Below are 25,164 nucleotides of genomic sequence, written 5' to 3' on the forward strand. Positions count from 1 at the left end.
TTACTTGTGTGCAGACTCCTTGAGGTGGGAGCACCCCCAAAAATTAACAGTAGGAGAATGCCAGTGAGCAGCTATGCTAGTTGTCCAGAAACTAAATGTTAGTAGAGTAGTCATCCTCATTTGCTGGCGTGCAGAGCCAAAGGACAGGAGCTGAGTGGGAAATGCTCCTGTCTGCATGGGCATTCTCATCATTACTGCTCCCATGGTGGAAAAGGTCTCCCCACCATGGGCTGGGGCTGCAGCCCCCGTTGGCGGGCAAGACAGCAGCTTCACCTTGGTGTGTCTCTCTGAAATGCAGGTGTCTTGAGAGATGCTGTAAAACCTTGCTAAATCACCAAAAGATCTAATAGTGTTTTACTCAAAATTTTATTCTAAGACAAGATGATGTTTTCTGTGAATGAGGACCCGCTCGAAACCTCGTGTTTGTGAGCTGTAGAGCTTGTGTGCTTCTTGGGCATTTCTGAGGGAAAAAATGTATTCATATCTTCTGGGTTTATATTATATATAAGAGTACTTTTTATTAGTGATGCCCCTGAATAGCCTGTTACTGTAGTGCTATCCTGCCTGTTACTGAAAGAACTTAAGCAGAGTTTGTTTGAAGAGGGTTTCTGTGAGATGGCAGAAACAACAGAAAGAATGAAGTTGTTTCTAAATTCCATTTCTCTTGAGGCATAATTAGTGTGCTTTTTCTTGCCTGTTGATGACTCGTGTAGTGTTATCTTGCATTTTCTTTATCTTCTGCCTTTTTGTTTGTCAGAATAAGAAGGTAGAAAATATTTTTATTTTTTTTTTGGTAGTTTGCTTGGTTACATTTGACATAAAGTACTGTTTGACCTATAAACAGAAATGCAGGTATAATATTTATGTGGGCAGTGGCATGGTCCTCTTCCCTGAAGAAATGTGAATTACCGTGCAGCCTATGTCCTCTGTTGCTGCTGGACTCAAGCTCTACAGTAATGAAGAGCTTTCTGTTTCTTTGGCTGCTGATACTCATCACTTGGGTCAGGAGTGTTGTAAGTGGAGACTCGGAGAAGAAACGTGCTTCTCTATGTACAGCTTTTAATGATGGTTGAAAGACATTTTATAAGAACACCAGTTTCTCCTTTTTAGAGATTTGAAACTACTGTGTTATAAAGTCAAACCAGTCAAGCAGTCAAGCAAAAAAGGAACCAGCCACTTTCGCAAAGAGTTCCCACAGATTTTTTTTTGTGAAAATAAAGGCTGTGTACCCTGTAAAGTTAATGTAAAAGTCTCAGTTGCTATCAGTGTGAATTTGTAGCAGGTAGAGAGGAAGTTGTGTGCCTGGAGTGATTGTGCAACTGGAAGGGGGTTGTAGTTATGTCTGGCAAAGCAGATAATGCTCTGCAAAGTTTGTGTTTCTCTCCTTGTGTTGTGCTTAAGACTGTGATGTGCTAAGCATCATGTTTTTATTTTTCTGTGCCTGTCTCCAAAAAAAGGCTAATATTTTTCTCTCTGTTTTGTTCCCAGCACACTTGAGATGTATCTGAGCAGTGAGGCTCCCTGCACGCACAGCTCCTAGAAATCGTTGCCTGCCTCGCCGAGTCTTGGTGAGTTGTCTTTATGCTATTGCATTTAATTCAACTCTATTAGAGTTTTGTCTTCTTCACTGGGGAATTTAATGTGAGATGTCTTAAATTGATTGTGTGGCTACAGCAGAACAAGCCTTGGTTTTAAGTAATGTGGGATGTTATACAGTGAGTCAAAATGCAAACATTTTGGAGACTTTGGAAAATAATGCCCAGACTGGTTATGGAAGTGGGGAACTTGCTTTAGTGCCAGGAGCAGGAATGGGACTCTCTGCTGAGAAAGGCTGAAGGGATCAACATGTGATGTTCTTTCACGTTCAGTTTGTTTGATATTTTATACTGCAACTAAGAAATTGACATTTTTCAAATGTGCTGATTATGGTCTGTCTCGTGGCAAAGGTTGAGAATGAAATAATAGAAGCTTTCCCACCCAACTATCTGCGCTAATAAATTACTTAAATTGAGGATTGAAATCGGTATAATGACACTGATGACTTAAAACTGCTTGTTGCTCAAGAATTACTGTCTGATGACTCCATCAGGCAGTGCTGTGCCTGTTTAACTCCACTCACAAGAAGGGATAATACCGCTGAGAATTAGAAAAAGGGACCCCTGCGGATTGTTTAAATGCAGACTAATAATAGTTTGGTAGTGCAGTGAAAGTAAGTAGAATATAAATGCCGTATTTTTATTTTAGGTGTGTTTAATATATCAGTATACTCGCTTGGTATAAATCTTTACAAATATGCATTTGAGACTTCATGTGAGAACCTTTTCAGGGCACTCATGAATAAATGTTGTCTTTTAACACGTAGAGTGACTTATTAAGGTCAGAAATATGTATTTTTGAGGCTTGCACACTAAATATAGAGGTGGGAAATGAGCCTGCTGAAAAGGTTTTTAGTTGTTTGGGGGATAACTGGTTATAAAATGCCAACCGTTTATGGGTGAAATTATGTATGTCCACACCAAGTATCATTTCCTCTTTTGTTAATTATGTTGAGCAATTTTTGAAATCTAAAGGTGCTTTTCTTTAAACTTACTGATTTTTCTAGCATCAGTGAATGAAAACAGATTAAGAAGCTTTCCAGTGCTTCTGTTTTTTTCTGATAAAACAATTTGTAGTTCATTGCATTCAATGGAGGTTATAATGCTGGTTAATAGTTTGTTTATGTATTGTATTAACTTGAAAATGCTCAGCCACATAGATGTTATTACTTATTTACACTTATTACTTACACGATATTACTTATTATTTATTTACACTACTTATCTGGTCTGCATAATGTTCATAATATGCACATGCAGGTCTTCTTGATGGTAAGCTGCTTTTGTGATCGTTAAAGCAAATTGTTTCCAAAAAAACATAGGAAACAGTAAAAAATCTAAAATATTTTTTCTTCTAGCGTATAGGACTCTCAATAGAATGAGTGAGGTATGTGTGAGAAAGAAAGAGGAAAATGTCACTGCCAGAATTTTCCAAAGAGAATATGAGATTTTGTTGTCATGTTGATGGTATGGTTGTTTTCAGTTGTCTTGATTGTAATTTTTCCATTAAAAAAGGAATGCACTAGCTAAAGACTGGAAAAGGTTGATGTTCGAATGCAAATCAATTTGCATCCAATTGCCTCCCCACCCCAGTTAATATATGTGGGCAAGCCTCCCTCCCCTCTTTTGCTTAGTCTTAGTGGTCCTCTCCAGTGGTTCCCTGTCCTCCTTGAACTGGGGAGCCCAGAACTGGACACAGTGCTCCAGATCTGGGCTCCCCAGTTCAAGAAGGACAGGGAACTGCTGGAGAGGGGACAGCAGAGGCTACAAAGATGATGAGGGGACCAGAACATCTCTCTGATGAGGAAAGGCTGAGGGACTTGGGTCTGTTTAGTCTGGAGAAGAGAAGGCTGAGGGGGATCTGATCAACACCTATAAATACTGAAAGGGTGGGTGTCAGGAGGATGGGGCCAGACTCTACAGGTCCCTTCCAACCCCCATGTAATTCTGTGATTCTGTGTTGCTACATTCTTCACCAAAATGATAAGTTTGGTTGCTACTGTGTCAAAAAGTAATCCAGTACCTTTCCAGTTACTGAGTAAAACAGAGTTGCTGTGTTTGAAAAGTTTGAAACCTTCAGGAAGAGCAAATAGTTGATAAATACGTGTCTGCGAGGTCTGCGGTATGATAGCGAGGGAGGAAACCGCCGTAAAAAGCAGATTGTTAGTTGAGGTGGTGGGAAAAGTAGCTGCTGTGTGTTACCAAACAGCAGTGCAATTAGGATGGTGAGAAGTTTAGACTTTAAAAAAAACAAAACCAAATAGAAAAAAATACTAACTTTAATTCCTAGTCTAAAAGTTTTCAGTCAGAAAACATGTTTGTGTTTTTTTTTTTCTCTCTCTCTCTTTCTCCTTTTTCTTTTTGCATGAAACGGTTTTCTTTGCAAGGAACACTTTCTCAGCAAAAAAAGAGCATAGATTAGAGAAATCTCAGTTTTCTGTCACTCTCGATGGGGAGAGTGTGTTTCAATCTAACTTTGTAGCGATTTCATTGGCGTTTGTGTTGTAGTTACTGTCAAGTGTGATAGATAGAAAATATTTGTATGTCTGTTTGTTCTGAGTTATAGTGCTCCTTATTGTTGTTTGCAGCAGCAGTAGATAAAGAAAATTCTGACAGATGTCTCATTTTTGACTCTGTCCTCCTAATACATGTGTGTGTAAAGGGAACGCTGTCAGAAAATGAAGTGCAATACTGAAAGTAAAGAGTGTCTTATGTTGAAACCAGTTTTTAAAGCCTTTAGTATTAGCTTTAAGGATGCAAGTGAGGAAAAGACAGTAGGTTCTGAGTCTCAAATCTGAATAAGAGAGAGCCAAGCCCAGTTGGGATGGTGCCTGCCTAGAGCTCTGGAAGTCCGTTCAGAGCACCCGAATTTCCACAGGAGCTGTGTTTCTGTGGAATACCTGAAATAAAATATAAGCATCTATCACAAGTATGGATAATCTTTACTGAATCAGATCTTCTCCTTTGCTGAGGGATCTGGGAGGGATAGTTAATCTCCGTGGAATTGGTTTGCGATAAATAAAGGGGATGTGTTCCCATCATTCCTAGGCCTCCAAACTGGGGGGTTGTGTTTTGCATGAAATGTGATGGGATTTTTCTGTTTTCAGTCGCTCCCGTTCAGGAGCGACGTTAGTTAACATGAATTGCCCATAAAGATGCCTGTAAAAGTGGATGCTTGATTATAGTGAATTTAATGCAATCAGTGTTAAAATGATACTCCGAATCTGAGAGCGACGTTCTGTGTGGGTGGTACAAGGAGAACAGAAGTATTGAGAAATGAGCACCTATTAAGATTTATACTGTTGCACCCCACAGTTTTTTAATATTATATTTTTTTTTCGCCCTAAAATTGGCAATGGTTTTTATTCTGTGGAAAAGCTGAAATTTACACAAATGCAAAAATATTATATTTATTTTTTTTTTGCCCTAAAATTGGCAATGGGAGCTTATGGTTTTTATTTTGTGGAAAAGCTGAAATTTACACAAATGCAATACATTGCATTTCCTTTAAAATCAATGAAAACTGAGAGTATTGTAGAGAGAAATTTCATCATGCTTGCAACTGAAGAACTAGATTTGTTAATAATGGAAGTGTTTTTAAAGTACTTTCGCAGTTATGAGGCCACAATGCTGAAATTCATTATAAATCCGGAGTAAACCATTCTTAAATATGTAAAACTCATTAATTACTGTAAATGGATTTAAATGGAGTGCTCGGTCAGTGAACTTTTTACCGAATTGATGGAATAAAACTTCATATATATCCAGGACTGTTGAAAACACTGTCATTCAGTTGACTGAAGCTTGCCTTTTGTATGTAGCTATATCCTGGAAGATTATTTTTAACATTTCAGTTTCAGTGAGATAAATAAAAATATTTAGGAAATGAGATGGCTAACTTGATTTTATTCACTTCTTAAATATTGGTTTTGACTTAGTAATGGGCTTTGCTAAGACTTTTTCATTTCTTACCTTGATAGGAACCTTTTTATGTGGGCAAAGGTATAGTATGTACGCATTTGCAGAAGAAATAGCCATCGTTATCATCTGTGGAAAATCAATATATATTTTAAATATAGATTGATGACATTGTACCACCAGTATTGGAGCCTGGGAATTCTAGAGGGGTCAAGAACAGGACAACTGAGCTCTTGCATCATCAAAGAAGATGAGATACATTTACTTGGGCAGATTTTCCTCTGGGCTTGCCTTTAGCCCCTGAATTGGGAAGAGTGAAATATTTACCCGACTCAGGGCTTGACAGTAAATAGTATTAATTAAATACAGGGCTTGAAAATGGCACTGGTATTTCAGATTAAGGCCAGTAGATTTTGCCTTGGCTTTCTGGAAATTGAATTCCAGTAGTCTGTTTATTTGACAGCATTATAGTACAATAATTTGAGTTTCATGGATATTTCTGTACATTAAAGTGGGGGAAGTTTTATAATGTCACACTGCGAGGGTGTTAGGCTCAGAAGACTTATGCGACTAGAATAGTAAGCAAATTTGCAGCTGGTTAATAAAAAGTCTGGCACAGTGTCTTTTCATCTGATTAATTTACCTTTAGTATTAACTGGACTGGCAAGAAATTAGAGGTTTTATTTTTAAAACAAACTTTGGATGTTGAAAAATTCAGATGAATGGTCTTAGATAAGTTACAGATGTTAAGAAGTTAAGTATTATGAAAATGATTTAGAAGTATTGGTGACTTTTACAGTATCGTTGTGAAAGGGCTCAAAATGTTTTGCAAAATCCTCCTTTTCTCATCTCTTCACAATCTCTCAGTGTGTAAATGTGTTGGTAAAACTCTATTTACAGCTGTGGCCAAGATAAATGAAGAATATGCTCTATTCTCTGTTTTTATGCTCTAGATTCTTCCCTTTTTTCATTATTGGTACTTTGGTTCCTTCAGTAATCCCAGTTCAATAAACTACAGTGTTCTGTGTACGCCCAACTGTGTATCTTTCCAAATGACAGCAGTAGGCAAAATCTATTTAAAATTAGAATTGAGGAAAGAATTAGTTTTATAGTAGGTATTGCAAATCAGTTCGTCCTTGAGGGGGACTCTAGTAGTGTCAGAGGGAGTTAAAATGTTTCCATGCGTGTTTTTTTTAGTGTGTTTTTCTTTTGCTTATATTTGGATATTCTCACTTCAACTTTGTATCATTGTCCTTACAAGAAACACACGGAATTGCAGATTCCTTTTTCCATTGGATTCCTTTGTCCTTCAATCTTTAGGTGCCTGTTCTGCTGCTGTGGGAGAGCGAGTTGCCTCCTGCTTTTCTTTGTTCAGGTTGCGAGCTTGAAACTCTACTGTGTGGTGCCACGGTTTAGTAGTGTTTTAAAATGGGATAAATACATCTACATTTCTCTAAAAGTAGGTGGCCAACACATATGAAATTTCACTTGGGTTAATTTTTATGGCCTTTCAGTTTTCAGTTGTGGTTTTTTGCTTGGCTTCTCTTCACAAATCCTGGTTAACTGTGTTTTTATTGCTCAGTCCTGCTGAACAGGCTCATGTAAAACTTTTTTTTTTTTTTTTCCTTCTGTCTGGAGTTAAAGTATGTGACTTCCAGAATACAAGCTGCAGTGGAACAGGGTTCTTGTGAGGCTGATGGTACGTGAAACTCGCTGCGTGACTACTGATGGTTAAAATATTCCGTGTCCCTGACTGTGGTTTTAGTCTTTCCTTCCTCCCGAGCTCACTCTCTTGTCGTTATCCGACTTCTAGGCTCTTGATCAACGCTGAAATATTTGAGGAATCGATACATCTGAGCGGATTGTATAACACTATGGTTGTCATGCTTAAAACATACTTGACACAAAATTCACAGAAGCAAAAAAAACCCCCCAAACCATGCAAAATTAGGCCATTTAATATGAAATATCACATGCTATTCTACTGCTGTCATACCCTGAGCGCACTGCTACTCTCTATTTACCACATGCTATGTGCCAAAACCTAAAGGGTTAAATGGATTTTTCTATTAATTTTATGCTTTTCCTGGTTAGTGTCAAACGTACTGTGTGTGTAGCACATCTGATTCACAGTAGCGTGTATTTATTTTTAATATCAGTGTGGAACCGTGCATGTGGTGCTCTGGTCTTCTTTTTAGGTACTGTGGGCACTTCTTAAAAGAAAAAATAATTAAGGAAAAAAAAAGTAACAGCTCCTGCTGCTGCTGAGCTTGATTCCAGTAACAGTAGTTATCAAAGTTGCCTCCTACTTAGTCTTCCTCTTATTTGCTTCATCACTCAATTTTTCTGAACTATTTTCCATCCACCCCCAGCTTCCAGGAGAAGTGTTTGTGTGTCGTGGTCTTCTGATACAATCTGGTAACACTTTGGGATACTCCATTCTCCTCCATCAGTCAAAGCCCTCGGGCAGCAACGTAGGAGGAGTGATGTTTTGGGTCAGGACAGCTCGATCCATGGTTATGAGAGTCTCTTATTATAGCTTTGAAGCTTGAAGCTATCAATGAGTTGGCTTGAATTTCACGAGTAGCTTCGTTGAGGAAGGGGGAAAATTCCCTGCTAATCAGAAATGCCAGAGTTGCTCACTTAGGAAATTCTGAAATTTGACAGTTTTGTATTTTGAGGGCAGATTCACGGAAAGTCTTAATGGTGAATAAGACACCAGGAAATGGCCTGGCCGTGGGGTCTGGCTCTGAGGGGGTGTGTGAGGGGAGGGCTGTTGCTGGGCCACGGTTTTGGTGGCACAGCCTGTGCCCTGAGTAGAGGGACAGCTTGTGATGGGTTGTATCACTCATCTGATTTTGCTCTTTGGGAGCTGCAGTTTACCTGGTCCGGGGCAGGTATGCCCTGCCTGCTTGCCCTGGGGTAATTGTGGGGAGGCACCGCCACCTCCTCAGCATCAACATGGGTGCAATGAGATGGAGGAGGGAGTCGTGATGTTCCTGAGGGACCTGTTGGAACGGGACCAGAGAAGGCAACGAAGATGCTCCGAGGGCTGGAGCCCTGGTGAGATAGAGGAGGGAGTCGTGATGTTCCTGAGGGACCTGTTGGAACGGGACCAGAGAAGGCAACGAAGATGCTCCGAGGGCTGGAGCCCCTCTGCTGTGAGGACAGGCTGAGAGAGTTGGGGGGGGTCAGCCTGGAGAAGAGAAGGCTCCGGGGAGACCTTAGAGCCCCTTCCAGTCCCTCAAGGGGCTCCAGGAGAGATGGGGAGGGACTCTGGATCAGGGAGGATAAGAGCAGAGTGGAGGGAGTGGAGCGATAGGATGAGGGGGAAGGGTTTTAAACTAAAAGAGGGGAGATTGAGCTGAGATCTCAGGAAGAAATTCTTTGCTGTGAGGGTGGTGAGAGGGAGTGGAGGGAGTGGAGCGATAGGATGAGGGGGAAGGGTTTTAAACTAAAAGAGGGGAGATTGAGCTGAGATCTCAGGAAGAAATTCTTTGCTGTGAGGGTGGTGAGAGCCTGGAAGAGGTTGCCCAGAGAAGCTCTGGCTGCCCCATCCCTGGAGGGGTTCAAGGCCAGGCTGGATGGGGCTTGGAGCAACCTGGTCTGGTGGGAGGTGTCCCTGCCCAGGGCAGGGGGTTGGAACTGGGTGATCTTGAAGGTCCCTTCCAACCCAAACCTTTCTATGAGTGGGAGTAGAGGTTTGCATTTGGGTCTCCTGCCTTTTAGAAGAAGGTTGCTGCTGAATGTTTTGGAACAGCCCTGCTTTTTATCGGTGCATCAATAATTTCAGAGGACCGAATTTCCCATGTTGGCGGTGACTACCCTATCTGTTGTGGTGCCCTACAGTAAAGGACAGTAGTTTCTTCACTTGCCTGCTTTTATAGATTGAATTTATTTATCTGGTACCCATAAGGTTCTGGTCTCAGCCAAGGTACTGCAAAGGAAGCTAAGGTATACATTCGCAGATATATTTAGCAATTAAATCCCCTTGTGGATGCTCTTAATGCTTTGAGATAGCTTACCCTACTTTGACATGAAATAAGCTGCCTGAAACAAGGGCATTTTTCCTGGTGAATTGAGCATTTGTGCAACTTGAAACAGTTCTAAAATACCTTTGGTTTTTCGGTGGGTTTTTTCTTGTTCGGTGGCTGAAATGAAAAATCCATTATAGGCACAGAATGGTTCCTCCTATCAGAGGTGTAATTGTCCTTAATTAAACGGATACATTTGACTACAAAGATGTAATACAAATTAAAGTTTCACATGGTTGCCACTGTGTATGCTGCCTTTCCTTCCAAATCCTTCGATAAGGTCAGTGTGAAGTATTTTACCCTGTAAACCGAGGAATTCTTGCAAACCTGAAAAGATCCAAAAGAGACATTTAGATCTCTCGGAGCAAACGAGAAGTAAAACCGTGAACAGCCTATAACGTGTCTGGCAAAGGTAGAAATAAACCCTTCATTTTAAACCAATAATAAGGGAATATTTTATGTTATGGTGGGAAGGGCCATATGCCATAACTTTTCTTGCCTGTTGACGTGACTTGAGGACTGTTCTTACTGTTCTGGTTTTGTGGAAATACTGTTGTATAGGCATGGCTGTAATCTTTTCATAATGAGCTGTACTCTCTTCTGTTATGCTTGTGTAAATAATTTTTACTCAAGTTGTGTTGCCGAAGCTGAGAAAGGAAGAGGGTGAGCCTGCCCTTAGAATTTCCTCGGGGGAGGAGGGACTTTTTTAGAGAGACGAGATTCTGAGAAGGGAAATAAGAAGGTTTCTTGCGGAAAGGTTGAGCTAAGTAGCAATGCAGGAGAGATGGAAACGTAAAATCCAATATTGGGTCAAACCTTCTTCTGCTAATTGAAAATATTTCTCACTTACATTAGCTGGATGTAAAAACGACACCACGTTTTACTGTTTTTTAACTGATTTTGCTTACCGCTGGCAGGGAAGGAAGTAAGTAAGAGGGAACTGGTATTTTCTTACCCAGACAACGTCTTGAGGAGCAGACTAAATTAATGCCCTGTGGTTTTCTGTGAGGGTGCGTACCTGCAAGAACATGAGCATTTTTGTGTTTAATATTTTAATAATTGAAAATGGGGGGGATGAGGGGTGGGTTGTGTGTGTATGTTTGTTTCCACGTTGGAATTTGTACTGATTGTATTACCAGTTTTTAGTTCTGTCCTGTTGCTTAGCTCAGGGTCCCGAGCAATGTCAGCCTCTCTTGTGCCATGTGTGTGATGGGCTTTGTGGTCTCACGGTGCCAAGGTTCTCCTGGTCTTGTGCTGTGTTGAACAGGCAGTTAAAAGGATTTATTCAGGCTGGCTCAGGGTAAGCTACAAAAAATTGAACATTCTGTTTACCTTGGTCAATTTTTTTTTTTTTAATCAACAGAAAATTTAGATACGGTGGCAGGAAGTATTGGTAGAATTTGGGGACTTGGAATGTTTGCCCCTGCCCCTTGGAATGTTTCCCTGTAATTATGCCCACTTCTTTAGCTGTAAAATGGGGTCAACCCTCATTACTTTCTCGTGTGATGGAAATTTCCCTGTAATTATGCCCACTTCCTTAGCTGTAAAATGGGGTCAACCCTCATTACTTTCTCCATATGCAGAATTCAGATTCATTTGTGTGCGTGTCAATTGCATAAGGAAAATAAATAAACACATATTTATGTATTCAATTTCCTCCAATGTAATTAAAATGCTTCTATCTACTGATGTTGTGAATTAATGCTGAAATAGTAAAAAATTCTGGAGAGAACTTGCCTATTAAAATGTTGAAGCAGTGGCCCTTTGCTGTATTATTAAGCAGGAATCAACCTCTAGATTGTTTTGAGTTAGCAGTATTTTTGTCTGTTTATGTTATGAGATAAAACATCGAGTATTGACTTAACTTCACATTTCACAGAGGGAGAATTAAAAATTATCTCTGTGAAGGGTGACTATGGAGTTACTCTTTGAAATTCTAATTTAACACCTCAGTAATGGGTCAAGCCTGCCCTGAATCCTCTGTGGGATTATTTGATTTGCTGTCTGGTTAACCTCAAGGAAAATGGGATGTCTTTAAATTCCTCGAGGTGCTAACTATCACCTTATAATGGAGCCACATGGGAGAATTTGTTGTTTTAAATTAGGATTGTCACCTGATGACTAAGGAACGAGATGAACGGTGTTTATTTTTAAGATCCATCTTAAAAATGGATCTTGAGGTTGAAAGTTGCACTTCTTTTTTTCCTTCTTTTACTTAAAATCAACTGTATCATTAGAGGTTGATCTAATTGAGGAATAAGGGGAAAAGGTCTTCTTTACCTGAGGGGGGGGATGGGGTTAGGGTTTTAGTATTTGTTTTGTCTTTTGTGCATGGAGAAGTTTGTCATTTGTGTTTCTTCTATATGCATAAATTTTTGTGCCCCAACAAGATGATGCTCTTTTTTTTTTTTTTGGTAATAAAATCGATTATTAAATGACATTCGTGCAAGTGTGGAACGGAAGGGAGAAGTTCTGCTTTTTATAAGTAGACAAAGAAGCAGCTTGAATATTTTGCAAGTCTATGCATGTAACGTTTAGCCTGCCAGAACCTTCAAATTAATTTGCAAAGTATTGAAATACATGTACTCAAATGTTTTATGCTGTGTCATACATAAAGGCAGTATTTGGCAGTTAATTAGTAACTCGAATTTGGGGGGGAGGAGGGAAAGCAAGATTTCAGTTAACTAAAATGTTGAAATAAATACATTTTCATTGTATTTCATGTTGGATATTCTGTGCATATTGTTGTTAGAATGTTTTTCAGCCGCAGTTCACCTCTAAAAGCCATATAACATACCTAGTCATATTTCAGCAGGTTACACATTTCTCCCTCTTACAAATTAAATTGAATTTTTAAGCATCTGTAGTTTGTGATGTCATGGGGTATAAATTAATGCGGTGAAAAGCTGAGCATAATACATCACGTTAAGGGTGCTTACTGTCTCTTCCAGGAGTATTGCAGGGAGACGAGCTGGGCAGCGCGCGTTGCAGAGACTGAGCAATTTCACAAGACTTCTTGAGTTTTGAAATGAGTTGTGGGCTCGGCTCCAGCGCAGCTCTGAGCCTGGCCTGTCCTGCAGAACTTTCCATTGCCAGCCTGTCGCCTACCACGTGCCTTGTATTTCACCTAAGATTTCTGATTTGAATAACTGTGGCTGCGCGTGGTATGAATTGCATATTTAACAGAATTTACTCACTGTTGCTTCTGAGAATCTGTTGTCCTTTTTTTTTTTTAAGAACACGAGTATATTTATTCTTGTACAGTTCCATGTATATCAATTTGTAAACAATTTTTAATTTGTATATCAACATGTAGCGGCATGTTTTTGAAGTTGGTGATAGCTATAGAAAGGCAAGTCTTGACCAGGTCTGAGGACTTGTGATTTTGGAAGGAGATACTGGGTAAAATGACATAGTCATCAGTTTTATACATGTGTAGGGGAGGGAAAGTTTTTAGGATATGAAATGTTTCCTGTGCTTTCTAGGAGCTGACAGAAGAGAAGGCTCTGGGAAGACCTTGGAGCCCCTTCCAGTCCCTAAAGGGGCTCCAGGAGAGATGGGGAGGGACTCTGGATCAGGGAGGGGAGCCATAGGACGAGGGGTAATGGCTTTACAATGAAAGAGGGGAGATTGAGATGAGATCTCAGGAAGAAATTCTTTCCTGTGAGGGTGGTGAGACTCTGGAAGAGGTTGCCCAGAGAAGCTGTGGCTGCCCCATCCCTGGAGGGGTTCAAGGCCAGGCTGGATGGGGCTTGGAGCAACTGGTCTGGTGGGAGGTGTCCCTGCCCAGGGCAGGGGGGTTGGAATTCAATGATTTTGAAGGTCCCTTCCAACCCAAACCATTCTATGATTATATGAGATGTAAATAGCATACTGCAATAAGGATTATGAAGATAGAAAATATGCAGATTTATTTTAAAATATTTCCATCAAAGGTTTGTTTACAAAGGCCAAAAAAAAAGCCCTTCTTCTGTCTGCTGTGCTAAAGTGCCTATAACAAAGGGCTAGTTTGCAGCAGAAGCGAGCAGGGCCGGGCTCGTAGGCTGTATCTGAAGAATTGCTAGCACGCAGGAGCTGGGCTGCTGTGCCACTTCAGCTGGATAGCTTTCTGGTGATAGGAGAGGTCCTACAGCTACCCATTTGCTGGCTGCTAAAAATAGTGCTGGAGTAAGGAGATTCCAGCAGCCCAGCACCAAAAAAAAACCCTGCCCTATGCTTCAAACGTGAAGATTTTTCCCAATTAAATGCTTAAACAAACCACACCGTCGTATCCCCATGGTAGGCAGAGTTGCCTGGCTGACTGACCAACTCCTGCAGTGTACCCTGAAGGTCATCCGTTTGAGCTGTTTGGAAAGAGGATGGATTCAAGATGCAGAGGTTAAAAAAGCTTTTGTAGGGGATGCTTGATTTACCTCTCTTCCTTTTCCTCGAGGAGAAATACAATCTGAAGTGTCTTCTGACTCCAGCTGTGGTAGGGGGGCATGGGAGTTCATGCAGACAACCTCCAGACAGAAACCTCAGATACAAAATAATATTGTGAAATAATTAAAAAGCTAAAGATCAGGGCTGCTATCAGGTGTGAAGAAGGGTGATTTTATTTATTGGTATACGGAGTACATCTTGATTTGCCTTTCCTTTAACCCTGAGGTGACCCTTCAGAAGGTGAAAGGTGGTTCAGACTCCTACTAGTTGAGATCTGGAGATCTCCTGAGTGTAAGCTTCCGTGTGTTGCCAAGTTGTATCACCACAAATCACCAGGCTTGCTCTAGAATTTCAACTTGGCCCAAAGCTGGTGTTCAAGTAAGAAAAAAAATTAAAAATATTACCACTTAATAGCATAATTTATGCAGACTGTTTCATGTGACATGGTTTTGTTTTTATTAGCTACTGTTTCCTATGTTTTTCTTTAATAGTAGATCGGTGATTTAGGCTGTATTTCAGGTATGTCTTCTCTTCTGTGTTTATTTGCAAAAAAACCCTAACAATAATGGAAGAGATATAGTTTTGTTTTGGTTTTTTTCAAGCTTGCTTACAGTATGCACAGAGAAGTGATAAATGTATTCAAAGTCCTAATGGAAAACTTCTTCAGTATCATAGGGAATTTTTTCAATCATGCTTTTGAGGGATCATTTGCCATGGAAGAACTAGTGGCTTGGCCAGTCTTCCTCTAGTAGTTTGGGTTGTATTTTGGTAGGTAATTCATAAGGCATCTTCTCTTTGGGATCACTTCACTTCTGCCAGTGGTAACAACTGCTGTCATGGGAAACCAGTAGTAAGAACATGGAGTGATGTATTTTTGGTTTTCTTTAATGAAATTAAACATCTGGAAGTAAGAAGAGCCATCAATGAGTGAGCAGCCAGCTTTCTATAGAGTCTTGAGAAATACTCTTGATCTCCTTTTGCAAATGGCAGGTATTCTGGTGTCTGGTTTTTTTTGTTCAAGGTACTCAGTTTCATAGAACAACAGATATTCTTGTACAGTTCCATGTATATCAATTTGTAAACAATTTTTAATTTGTATATCAACATGTAGCGGCATGTTTTTGAAGTTGGTGATAGCTATAGAAAGGCAAGTCTTGACCAGGTCTGAGGACTTGTGATTTTGGAAGGAGATACTGGGTAAAATGACATAGTCATCAGTTTTATACATGTGTAGGGGAGGGAAAGTTTTTAGGATATGAAATGTGACAGAAGAGAAGGCTCTGGGAAGACCTTAGAGCCCCTTCCAGTCCCTCAAGGGGCTCCAGGAGAGATGGGGAGGGACTCTGGATCAGGGAGGGGAGCCATAGGACGAGGGGCAATGGCTTTACAATGAAAGAGGGGAGATTGAGATGAGATCTCAGGAAGAAATTCTTTCCTGTGAGGGTGGTGAGACTCTGGAAGAGGTTGCCTAGAGAAGCTGTGGCTGCCCCATCCCTGGAGGGGTTCAAGGCCAGGCTGGATGGGGCTTGGAGCAACTGGTCTGGTGGGAGGTGTCCCTGCCCAGGGCAGGGGGGTTGGAATTCAATGATTTTGAAGGTCCCTTCCAACCCAAACCATTCTATGATTATATGAGATGTAAATAGCATACTGCAATAAGGATTATGAAGATAGAAAATATGCAGATTTATTTTAAAATATTTCCATCAAAGGTTTGTTTACAAAGGCCAAAAAAAAAGCCCTTCTTCTGTCTGCTGTGCTAAAGTGCCTATAACAAAGGGCTAGTTTGCAGCAGAAGCGAGCAGGGCCGGGCTCGTAGGCTGTATCTGAAGAATTGCTAGCACGCAGGAGCTGGGCTGCTGTGCCACTTCAGCTGGATAGCTTTCTGGTGATAGGAGAGGTCCTACAGCTACCCATTTGCTGGCTGCTAAAAATAGTGCTGGAGTAAGGAGATTCCAGCAGCCCAGCACCACAAAAAAACCCTGCCCTATGCTTCAAACGTGAAGATTTTTCCCAATTAAATGCTTAAACAAACCACACCGTCGTATCCCCATGGTAGGCAGAGTTGCCTGGCTGACTGACCAACTCCTGCAGTGTACCCTGAAGGTCATCCGTTTGAGCTGTTTGGAAAGAGGATGGATTCAAGATGCAGAGGTTAAAAAAGCTTTTGTAGGGGATGCTTGATTTACCTCTCTTCCTTTTCCTCGAGGAGAAATACAATCTGAAGTGTCTTCTGACTCCAGCTGTGGTAGGGGAGTGTGGGAGTTCACACAGACAACCTCCAGACAGAAACCTCAGATACAAAATAATATTGAAATAATTAAAAAGCTAAAGATCAGGGCTGCTATCAGGTGTGAAGAAGAGTGATTTTATTTATTGGTACACGGAGTGCATCTTGATTTGCCTTTCCTTTAACCCTGAGGTGACCCTTCAGAAGGTGGTTCAGACTCCTACTAGTTGAGATCTGGAGATCTCCTGAGTGTAAGCTTCCGTGTGTTGCCAAGTTGTATCACCACAAATCACCAGGCTTGCTCTAGAATTTCAACTTGGCCCAAAGCTGGTGTTCAAGTAAGAAAAAAAAATAAAAATATTACCACTTAATAGCATAATTTATGCAGACTGTTTCATGTGACATCGTTTTGTTTTTATTAGCTACTGTTTCCTATGTTTTTCTTTAATAGTAGATCGGTGATTTAGGCTGTATTTCAGGTATGTCTTCTCTTCTGTGTTTATTTGCAAAAAAACCCTAACAATAATGGAAGAGATATAGTTTTGTTTTGGTTTTTTTCAAGCTTGCTTACAGTATGCACAGAGAAGTGATAAATGTATTCAAAGTCCTAATGGAAAACTTCTTCAGTATCATAGGGAATTTTTTCAATCATGCTTTTGAGGGATCATTTGCCATGGAAGAACTAGTGGCTTGGCCAGTCTTCCTCTAGTAGTTTGGGTTGTATTTTGGTAGGTAATTCATAAGACATCTTCTCTTTGGGATCACTTCACTTCTGCCAGTGGTAACAACTGCTGTCATGGGAAACCAGTAGTAAGAACATGGAGTGATGTATTTTTGGTTTTCTTTAATGAAATTAAACATCTGGAAGTAAGAAGAGCCATCAATGAGTGAGCAGCCAGCTTTCTACAGAGTCTTGAGAAATACTCTTGATCTCCTTTTGCAAATGGCAGGTATTCTGGTGTCTGGTTTTTTTTGTTCAAGGTACTCAGTTTCATAGAACAACAGAATGGTTTAGGTTGGAAGGGACCTTAAAGATCATCTCATTCCAACCCCCTGCCCTGGGCAGGGACACCTCCCACCAGACCAGGTTGCTCCAAGCCCCATCCAGCCTGGCCTTGAACCCCTCCAGGGATGGGGCAGCCACAGCTTCTCTGGGCAACCTGGGCCAGGCTCTCACCACCCTCACAGCAAAGAATTTCTTCCTGAGATCTCATCCAAATCTCCCTTCTTTCAATTTAAAACCGTTACCCTTCATCCTATCACCTATACCCAGATAAAGAGTCCCTTTCCAATTAGTGGCTAGCCAATTTAGTGGCCTGTACACATTATTAGGGTCTTTTTAATATCTGGCCAATATTCCTTTCCACTTACTATTAAGTACTTATTATTGTGCTTGTTGCTCTGTGTGAAATTAATGTATATTAAGTTTCATGATGGTCTTGTTAGGTAAGGGTTGTACGGGGAAGTCGGTGGCAGAAATTAGGGTAAGAACCTAAACTCTGTGTCTCCTCGATATTAGAAAATCAATAGGGTGATGGCTGGTTGCAAATAAGATGGTCTAATTAGTGAGCATTGATAATAGCTCGGTCGGCTGAGTTTCACTTGAGGAAGCCCCCAGTATCACAGAGTGAGGAGCTGGTGTCCCAGTAGTGTCTGTGTAGATGAGCTCTGTCCTCATGAACTTTTTGCCTTCAGACCCGTGCTGTGTTTGCCTGAGCCGGGTCTTTAAATACGGAAGAAACGAAGAAGAAAAATAACTTTTCTGGCAACAAGTGAGACGAACACTTCATAAGGTGTTTTAAGAAAAACAATCTTGGTTTCCCCTCTCTCCCCCCTCGACTTCTCTGCCTTCACAGTCTCTGCTTTCTGCTCATGTCCGGCCAAGATAATACAGTAAATGTCTGAGCTCTCCCAAGGAAGGCTGTCACATTGATGTTTAACTGACTTTGAAGCAGTGCAGCTGGAAAGGGGAAATGAATTCTGTTCTCTGTCAAAGCCTGTAAAAGAGTGTTTGTTTTAGCAGCTACTGAAGATGGAAGTGTTTATTCCATGACTGCATTGGTTGTCAAAGCTGGACATATTTTCCTGTATTAATAATATTTGGAATTTTTCATTAGTTATCGTTTCCTGTTGGTTCTTGAAAGGAGTATTGAGATGCTGATCGCCGTCCCAATCTTTTCAGCTCTTCTTTCTGCATTTGAATGGAAATCCTGGAATTCCATTGGGGGGGGTGGGGTGTATGTGTATGCATGCATGTGTAATTATGTATTATATAAAACTTTAAAAGCCGTTGCAAATGCCTGATACTTTTTGATCCAAAAAGGCAGTAGGTTTCTGTACAAGAGACGGAGGGGCAGTTCTTCCAGTTTTTGTCAGGTGATGGGAGACTGTGCTTAAAATGTATGAAATGCAACTGATTGGTCATCTTTTGGGGTCTTTTTTTACATGACTTTGGCTCCTGATATATAGAATTCTCTCTCGATATGAGAAGGCTGACCAGGATCTGGATACTTGTTACTGAAACATAGGTTATTCTGTGTAATTTATTTCAAAAGTAGCTTATCACACGCCCTTACCAAATCTTAGCCATTCACCACAAACAAAATCCTCCCGAAGTGTTTCTGATGCGTTGTTGCTATAGTGGGGGGGGGAAGGTGAAGTAATAGGGTTGGAGTATTTTTGGTTTGTTTGGCTGTTTAAGATAGATCATCTAGAGCTGAAACTTAATTAAGTGTAGGGGTTTGAAATTGGAAACAATAACCATGCTAAGTAAGCCTGTCACGATCTTGGCATCATTAGAAGAGCGAGCAAGCGGTGAGGGAAGCTGGATTTGTGCTGGTATTGCTTACAATGGTATGTAACTTACTAATTACTTCTGCTGTAAAATGGTTGGTAAAAAGCCAAAGTGCTGCTTCCTTCGTTCCCTAGGATCTCTTTTTTTTTTTTTTTTTTTGAGAGGATTATTTGTCCTGATGTTTTTACAAGAATTACATGGATGCCAAAAATGTTTCCCAAACTTCTCTTTGCTGATGGGTGTGATGTAACAGGGAAGGCTGACCAAAAATTACGGAGAAAGTGAGTAGGAGAGAGAGAGAAAGGTGTGAGAGTAAATGAATACGGTAACTATGACTTTATTAACCTTCTCTACCCTCCTCATTTGAAGTCTAGTTTCTAAAGGAAATGAAACTCATGTGATCATGACTGAGACAAAACATGTTTGTGGGGTGCTGTGTGTTTGCCGTTTCCTTCCTCTGCCCCAAAGACACCGCGCTCCCACAGGTTGCGACAAAATACGTGGTCAGGTAGGTGACCGCCATCCTGTTAGTGAAGGAAGGACCTTACCTGTTGACAACCCCCATTCGACCTCACAAAATCATCACAGGAGAGCGAAATTATGGATGGCTGAGGGCACGGAGTCGGTCAAGTGCAGAGGTGTTGGCGTGTTTGTCAAGCTACATTTCTGTGTGCCTGTCTCTTTCTGCTTGTCAGCTGGAGATTGGAACATCTTCTGATGCAGAGGAATTGTGAGGCTTACAACTTTAAATTAAAAATCAGAAGGCATGTTATATCAAGACGTTGTCTTACGTGCTTCAAAATCTATTGACAGAAGTCATGTACCATATTAATATAATCTTCTGAGATATATATATGGGTAATACCTTGAGTATTGTGTCCAGTTTTGGGCACCTCAATACAAGAGAGATCTCGAGGTGCTGGAGCGAGTGCAGAGGAGGGCAACGAAACTGGTGAAGGGCCTGGAAGACAAATCATATGAAGAGCGGCTGAAGGAGCTGGGGCTGTTCAGTATGAGGAAGAGGAGGCTGAGGGGAGACCTCATCGCTCTCTACAACTACTTGAAAGGACACTGTAGAGAGGTTGGTGCTGGTCTCTTCTCACAGGTAATTAACAATAGAACGAGAGGGAACGGCTTCAAGCTCCAACAGGGGAGGTTTAGATTGAACATTAGGAAGGAATTTTTCACTGAAAGAGTGGTCGGGCATTGGAACAGGCTGCCCAGGGAGGTGGTGGAGTTACTGTCCCTGGATGTGTTTAAGGGACGATTAGATGGGGTACTGAGGGGCATGGTGTTGAACTCCCTTTCTTTAAAAAAAAAAGTGTGAAAAGCTTTATATTTAGGCTGAATATGCAGATTACAGATCTTTTCGTTGTACTACAGTAAAGTTATTGCTGATAGCTGTAGTCTTATTTTTTCGTCTATGGGCTAGCCATAATGCTGTGTCTTAACATCCATTATTTTTTTTATAAGCCTCCGTTGATTTTCAAGGCAGAGGCAGGAGGAAAATATACAGTGTTCTCTGGCAGTGGGGCAGTGCAGGCCTTCATTTGTCCTTCCTCACGTCTAACATAATGATTTTGGCTGTCAGTGCTGCAAGTTGTTTGCTTCAGCCTCAGATAATCAATCTGATTAAGTATCTTGGCAGTATTTGATATTATACAGAAAGCATTTGAAACGGCAGTGATATTTCACTGAGCTACTGCTCATGTGGAAAGCTTCATTTTAATAGTCTTGATGATAACAAAAACTTATTGAAAAGAGTGAGGTGGATATATATGGGTGTGTGTTGTATATATCTGTATGTATATATCTTTTAGCGTGAGTGATTGGAGACATAAACCACTATGAGAACTTACTCTTGTGTGCTTAGTTCCTATTTGGATGAGTGAAAGCAGTGAGATTTATGTAGTTAGTCTAATTTGAGTGTTACTCAATAAAAAGGTCGAGGAAAAAGTTCCCTGAATGGTAACATGGTATAGACAAGTGTCATGAACTCAAGGTGTTGCTGGCCAGCTTCGAGCTCGTCAGAGATTTCTGGGTGGTAGAAGATGTCCTTGGTGAGGTCTGACACCCCTTGTGAGGCCAGATGTGTTTCAGGAAAACTGGAAAATGCCACGTTGAGATTGAGGCACCATCCCTGGAGGTATTTAAAAGCTGGGTAGACGTAGTGCTTAGAGATATGGTTTAGTGATGTTTTTTTACCAGGGTTAGGTTTGATGGTTGAACTTGATGATCTTAAAGGTCCCTTCCAACCTAGACAATTCTGTGATTCTTGGTCTTCTTTCTTGCCCCAAATAGAGATTCTTCAGCATGATTGCAAGCCACCTTTAACCTAGGCTTCATTAATTCCCCAATTCAGAGGTTGGATGGCTTTGCTTCAGTTTCTCATGCAAAATGACACCTAATAAAGTTTTTTGTACTGGGGTTTCCTCCGAGAAGTCCATCGCTTGCCACCTCCCAGTGGGACTTGCAGGTCCGTTTAAAGCCAGGAGTCTTTGTTTCATCCCTTTCATCTCACCTGACTTCCTTCCCTTTCTCACTGCAGAGTCAGTGTAAGAAAGGCTAAAACTTTTCTACTTCATAACATCAAGGCAGAAAAGAAAGGAAAAAAACAAAACAAAACAATCAAACTGTAAATAAACTTAAGTTCTAGTGAAAACTTTCTTCTTTCACCTTCCTCAGCATTAAAAGCAAAATGGCAGAGTGTGCCTGGTAGGTGAAGAAATGCAAGCCTGATTTAGCTTCCTGACTACAGCAGAAAAAAATCCAGGCATACTTTTTAAGGAATGGTTATTTAAAAGTAATGTGTTTTTGTTGCAGCTTGATTATATATTGAACAGGAAACTAGGTTGGTGTCTTTATGACTAACTCTTATTACTACTGCTCCCTCGGTTTCCAGGACATGATGACTATAATGCTATATAAAATCATCAGGTATGTAGCATCATCTCAAGACAGTCTTCTTTTTTGTTCCATGATACCACTGCTCAATCATATTTTGTAAAGGAAGGTATGAAATTCAAAATCCTGCATTAATAGAATGTTTTTTATTTCCCTTTAACTCCTTGTTGTGGGTCTGGGTGGACCATAGGAGGGCCTGAAGGTTTTTTTGGTTTTAGTGCTTCATATGCATGACATTTAGTGATGTGTTTTTTTGTTTTTGTCAGAGTTAGGATGATGGCTGGACTTAAAGTTCCTTTCCAGCCTAGACAATTTTATGATTCTGTGACTCTGTGCATAATTACAAAATGTATCTAGAATTTGTGTTTTACATGGAGGAAAAACATTGGCTTTTGTCACCAGTAAAACATACCAAAATAATTCACTTTTTGAGATAAACAGAGAATCAGTGGGAAGATTTATTATTTTTTTTTCCCCTCTTACATATATTTTTAAAAGGCTTTTTTTATTGACAAAGGTGAGTGTATATGAATAGCATGTCTCGACCCTACGCCATTTGTTGCGTGGGAACAGTATTTACCTACATTGACTCTAGATAGGATGGCATGTGTAATTGTTCAAAACTCCAGGTAACTTTTCCAGAAACGTCTGCGTGGAAAAGAAATAATTTGGGTCCTGTCCCGCACAGACTTCCATTTGAAAGTCAGAAGCATTAAGCATTAATATTTTTCCAAAGACCACCAGCCCCGTTGGGTTACTTTGGTAGCAATGCAGGTATTTTCTTAGAGCTGTATGTATTTTATGATTGTTCTTTAAAACACCAGGAATGTTGCTGTCAGAGTGCCTTTTAGCATCGTTTATTACCATGATTTGACAGCTGACAAAATAAGCATGCGAAGGGCTGACATTTGTGCCAGATGTCTTTCATTATATATTTTTATGGGCTTAATTTTTCATATGTGCACTTTATATTGGCAGCTTTAATATTTTTTGCAGATGAAGCTTAATTGTCTTTCTTCTATACACATTTATATTTTAGTAGATTAAAATTTTACCATAACAATGTACTTGTAAATTAAATTGTAGCCCTGAAAATATAAAAGCTTACCAAAAAGGTGACCTAAAAAGGTTTGACCATTCTTTAGGCTTTAGAAAAAGGAGTTGAAAGCATCTTATTCTGATAGAGAAGCTTTTGACCACCTGAGGAGCTCAACACTGTATTTTTCTTTTCATCGCCTTATGGTGGCCCTTGAGAAACTCTTGTGATGCGGCTTGAAGGAGCAGACAGAGTCCTGCTATCCATAATCAAGTGTGTAATTTACATTTTTGCACGGATTTAGCTAGATTCTGATGATATACGTTGTTTTATGGCAGTCTCTGAATCCTTGACAAACAAGTTGAAGTACAGCTGAAGCTTGAGTTGTCTCTTGGGTTCGGCCATTCTGCCACTAATGCATCTGGGAAGCGTCTTCCAAGGAGGACCTAAACATAAGGGAGTCCTTCGATGGTCCCATAGCTCTACCTTCACACCAGCTCTCAGCCCCTTCTCACCAGAGTGTCTTAGAAAATGCGAGTGAAGGGTAAGAAACATGGTTTTAAGACTTTAACAATTACCAGAAGTTAAGCAGAATAAGGCTAAGCCATATTTTTATTGTCCTGTTCTTGAAAATAGTGAGATACCTGATACACTCTTGTGATATTTGAGGGTGAGAATATGGTTTCAAAAGTTTTTCACAGACTCTGTGGATGAAAGAAAGATTTTGAAGTAACAAATAGCCAGCTCTGTGGCATTTTCCTGTGGTGACAGGGACTCAAGTTGTAAAATTGCCAGATTGTCCATTTCAAGTTAGGGTTTCAACCATCTGTAGTCGGCACCAGGGCTGTTCAGTGCGTTGTCTTGGGGTGATACGCTCATCCTCGCTCAGAGGCTTATGCTGAGCCTTATAACAGGACTCTCTTAGAGCTGGATTGTTCTGGTTTTGGTAAATTAGTGTTTTTTGATGAATGCTGTCTTTTAGAAAAGTCTGAGTGTTGCTCGTCTGAAGTTGATCAATCTGTGGCTGAGCAGTGCTCCCATCTCCCTGCTTCCTTGCAGTGGGGAAAGGCATGGGAAGGAACAGACACTGGGTGCCATTGGTTTTGCCCCAACAAGTTTATGATCCTCTTCCAAATGAGATTTGATTCTGGAGAAAACAGAACGGTGGGGGAAAAAGACCCACGGTTACAGCAGGAAGATGGTGAGGAACTCCAGTGAAGTCTGCTGAACGTGATGGAACAAAATTTCGTGGATATTTTTAAAATAATAAATTTAATCGTTGACTCATTTATGTATTTCATTTTACATAATGTTCCACCCCGCCAACTTATTTTGCTCCGCTGTTCTTTACAAGATTCTCTGTGTTTGTGTGTAATATTGTTGCTGTAATCCTGTCCTGCCTTCTCTTGACTTCTCCCTTAAGAGCTTTCAAATAATGGTTTGAAATGTTAACACTTCTCTTTTTCAAAAAATATTTTTCCTCGGCTTTCAAATGAGCACCACTTTGAATTGTGCTTCTGAGACTTTTCATTTTTTCCTGCATTTAAGAAAAGGAATGGAGCACTCTCTTTCTTTGTTTTCCCTTTGGTAACAGAAACCATAAAAATGAATAGGACCTAATTTCTGCCGGCATTACAAAACCCAGTAATGTTATCTGCATATATTTGAACACCATTCAGAATTTTAGTTTTATGAAAATCTGCTCTCATCTCCCTTTACCAAATGCAGAATTTATGTGCATTTTAATGTAATATAGTCATGGAGATAAATGAAGAGAAGCACGTGGATGTATAAGGGCAGTAAAATGAGAAATTTGAACTGCAGAAGGCTTTAAAAACTTAAGATACTTGTTTATTCTACTCAAGTGACAAATGTTTTTGGCAAAGAAACTGTTATATTAGCTCAGTTGTAAATATATTAATTTGTATATTTGACTACAAATACTATGATGGATATTTTTATAACCGTCCTTTAAGAACATACTTCATTTTAAAATATTGCAGTCTCCAAAAAGTACATAAATTTCTGTTGCACTGTTTACATCAGTAATAGCCAGGAAATTCTAAATTAAGACATGCTCTTATTTTTCATGTGCAAGTACAGTCTAGGTTTCTGGTCCCAAATCTCCTAAATTGAGAGCTAAAATGGTGGCTTCATAGTTCGGAATTTCTGTGTTTGCCTTAGTATGGACAACATGTATGGTGTTTCAACATAATAATGTGAATTAAGTGTTT

The 25,164-nt window shown here is 40.3% G+C and overlaps 1 protein-coding gene across 1 annotated transcript in view; it reads left to right on the forward strand.

Moving 5' to 3' along the window:
• The first annotated feature begins 1,483 nt into the window (after positions 1 to 1,483).
• Positions 1,484 to 25,164, forward strand: part of NCOA2 (nuclear receptor coactivator 2) — a 244,333-nt gene continuing 220,652 nt past the window's right edge. Inside the window, exon 1 of the mRNA XM_014961149.1 lies at positions 1,484 to 1,568. The gene's annotated coding sequence lies outside the window, so the exon portion shown is untranslated. The remainder of the gene's footprint in view (positions 1,569 to 25,164) is intronic.

This window comes from Calidris pugnax, unplaced genomic scaffold (assembly GCF_001431845.1).
Source record: "Calidris pugnax isolate Ruff unplaced genomic scaffold, ASM143184v1 scaffold331, whole genome shotgun sequence".
NCBI lineage: Eukaryota > Metazoa > Chordata > Aves > Charadriiformes > Scolopacidae > Calidris > Calidris pugnax.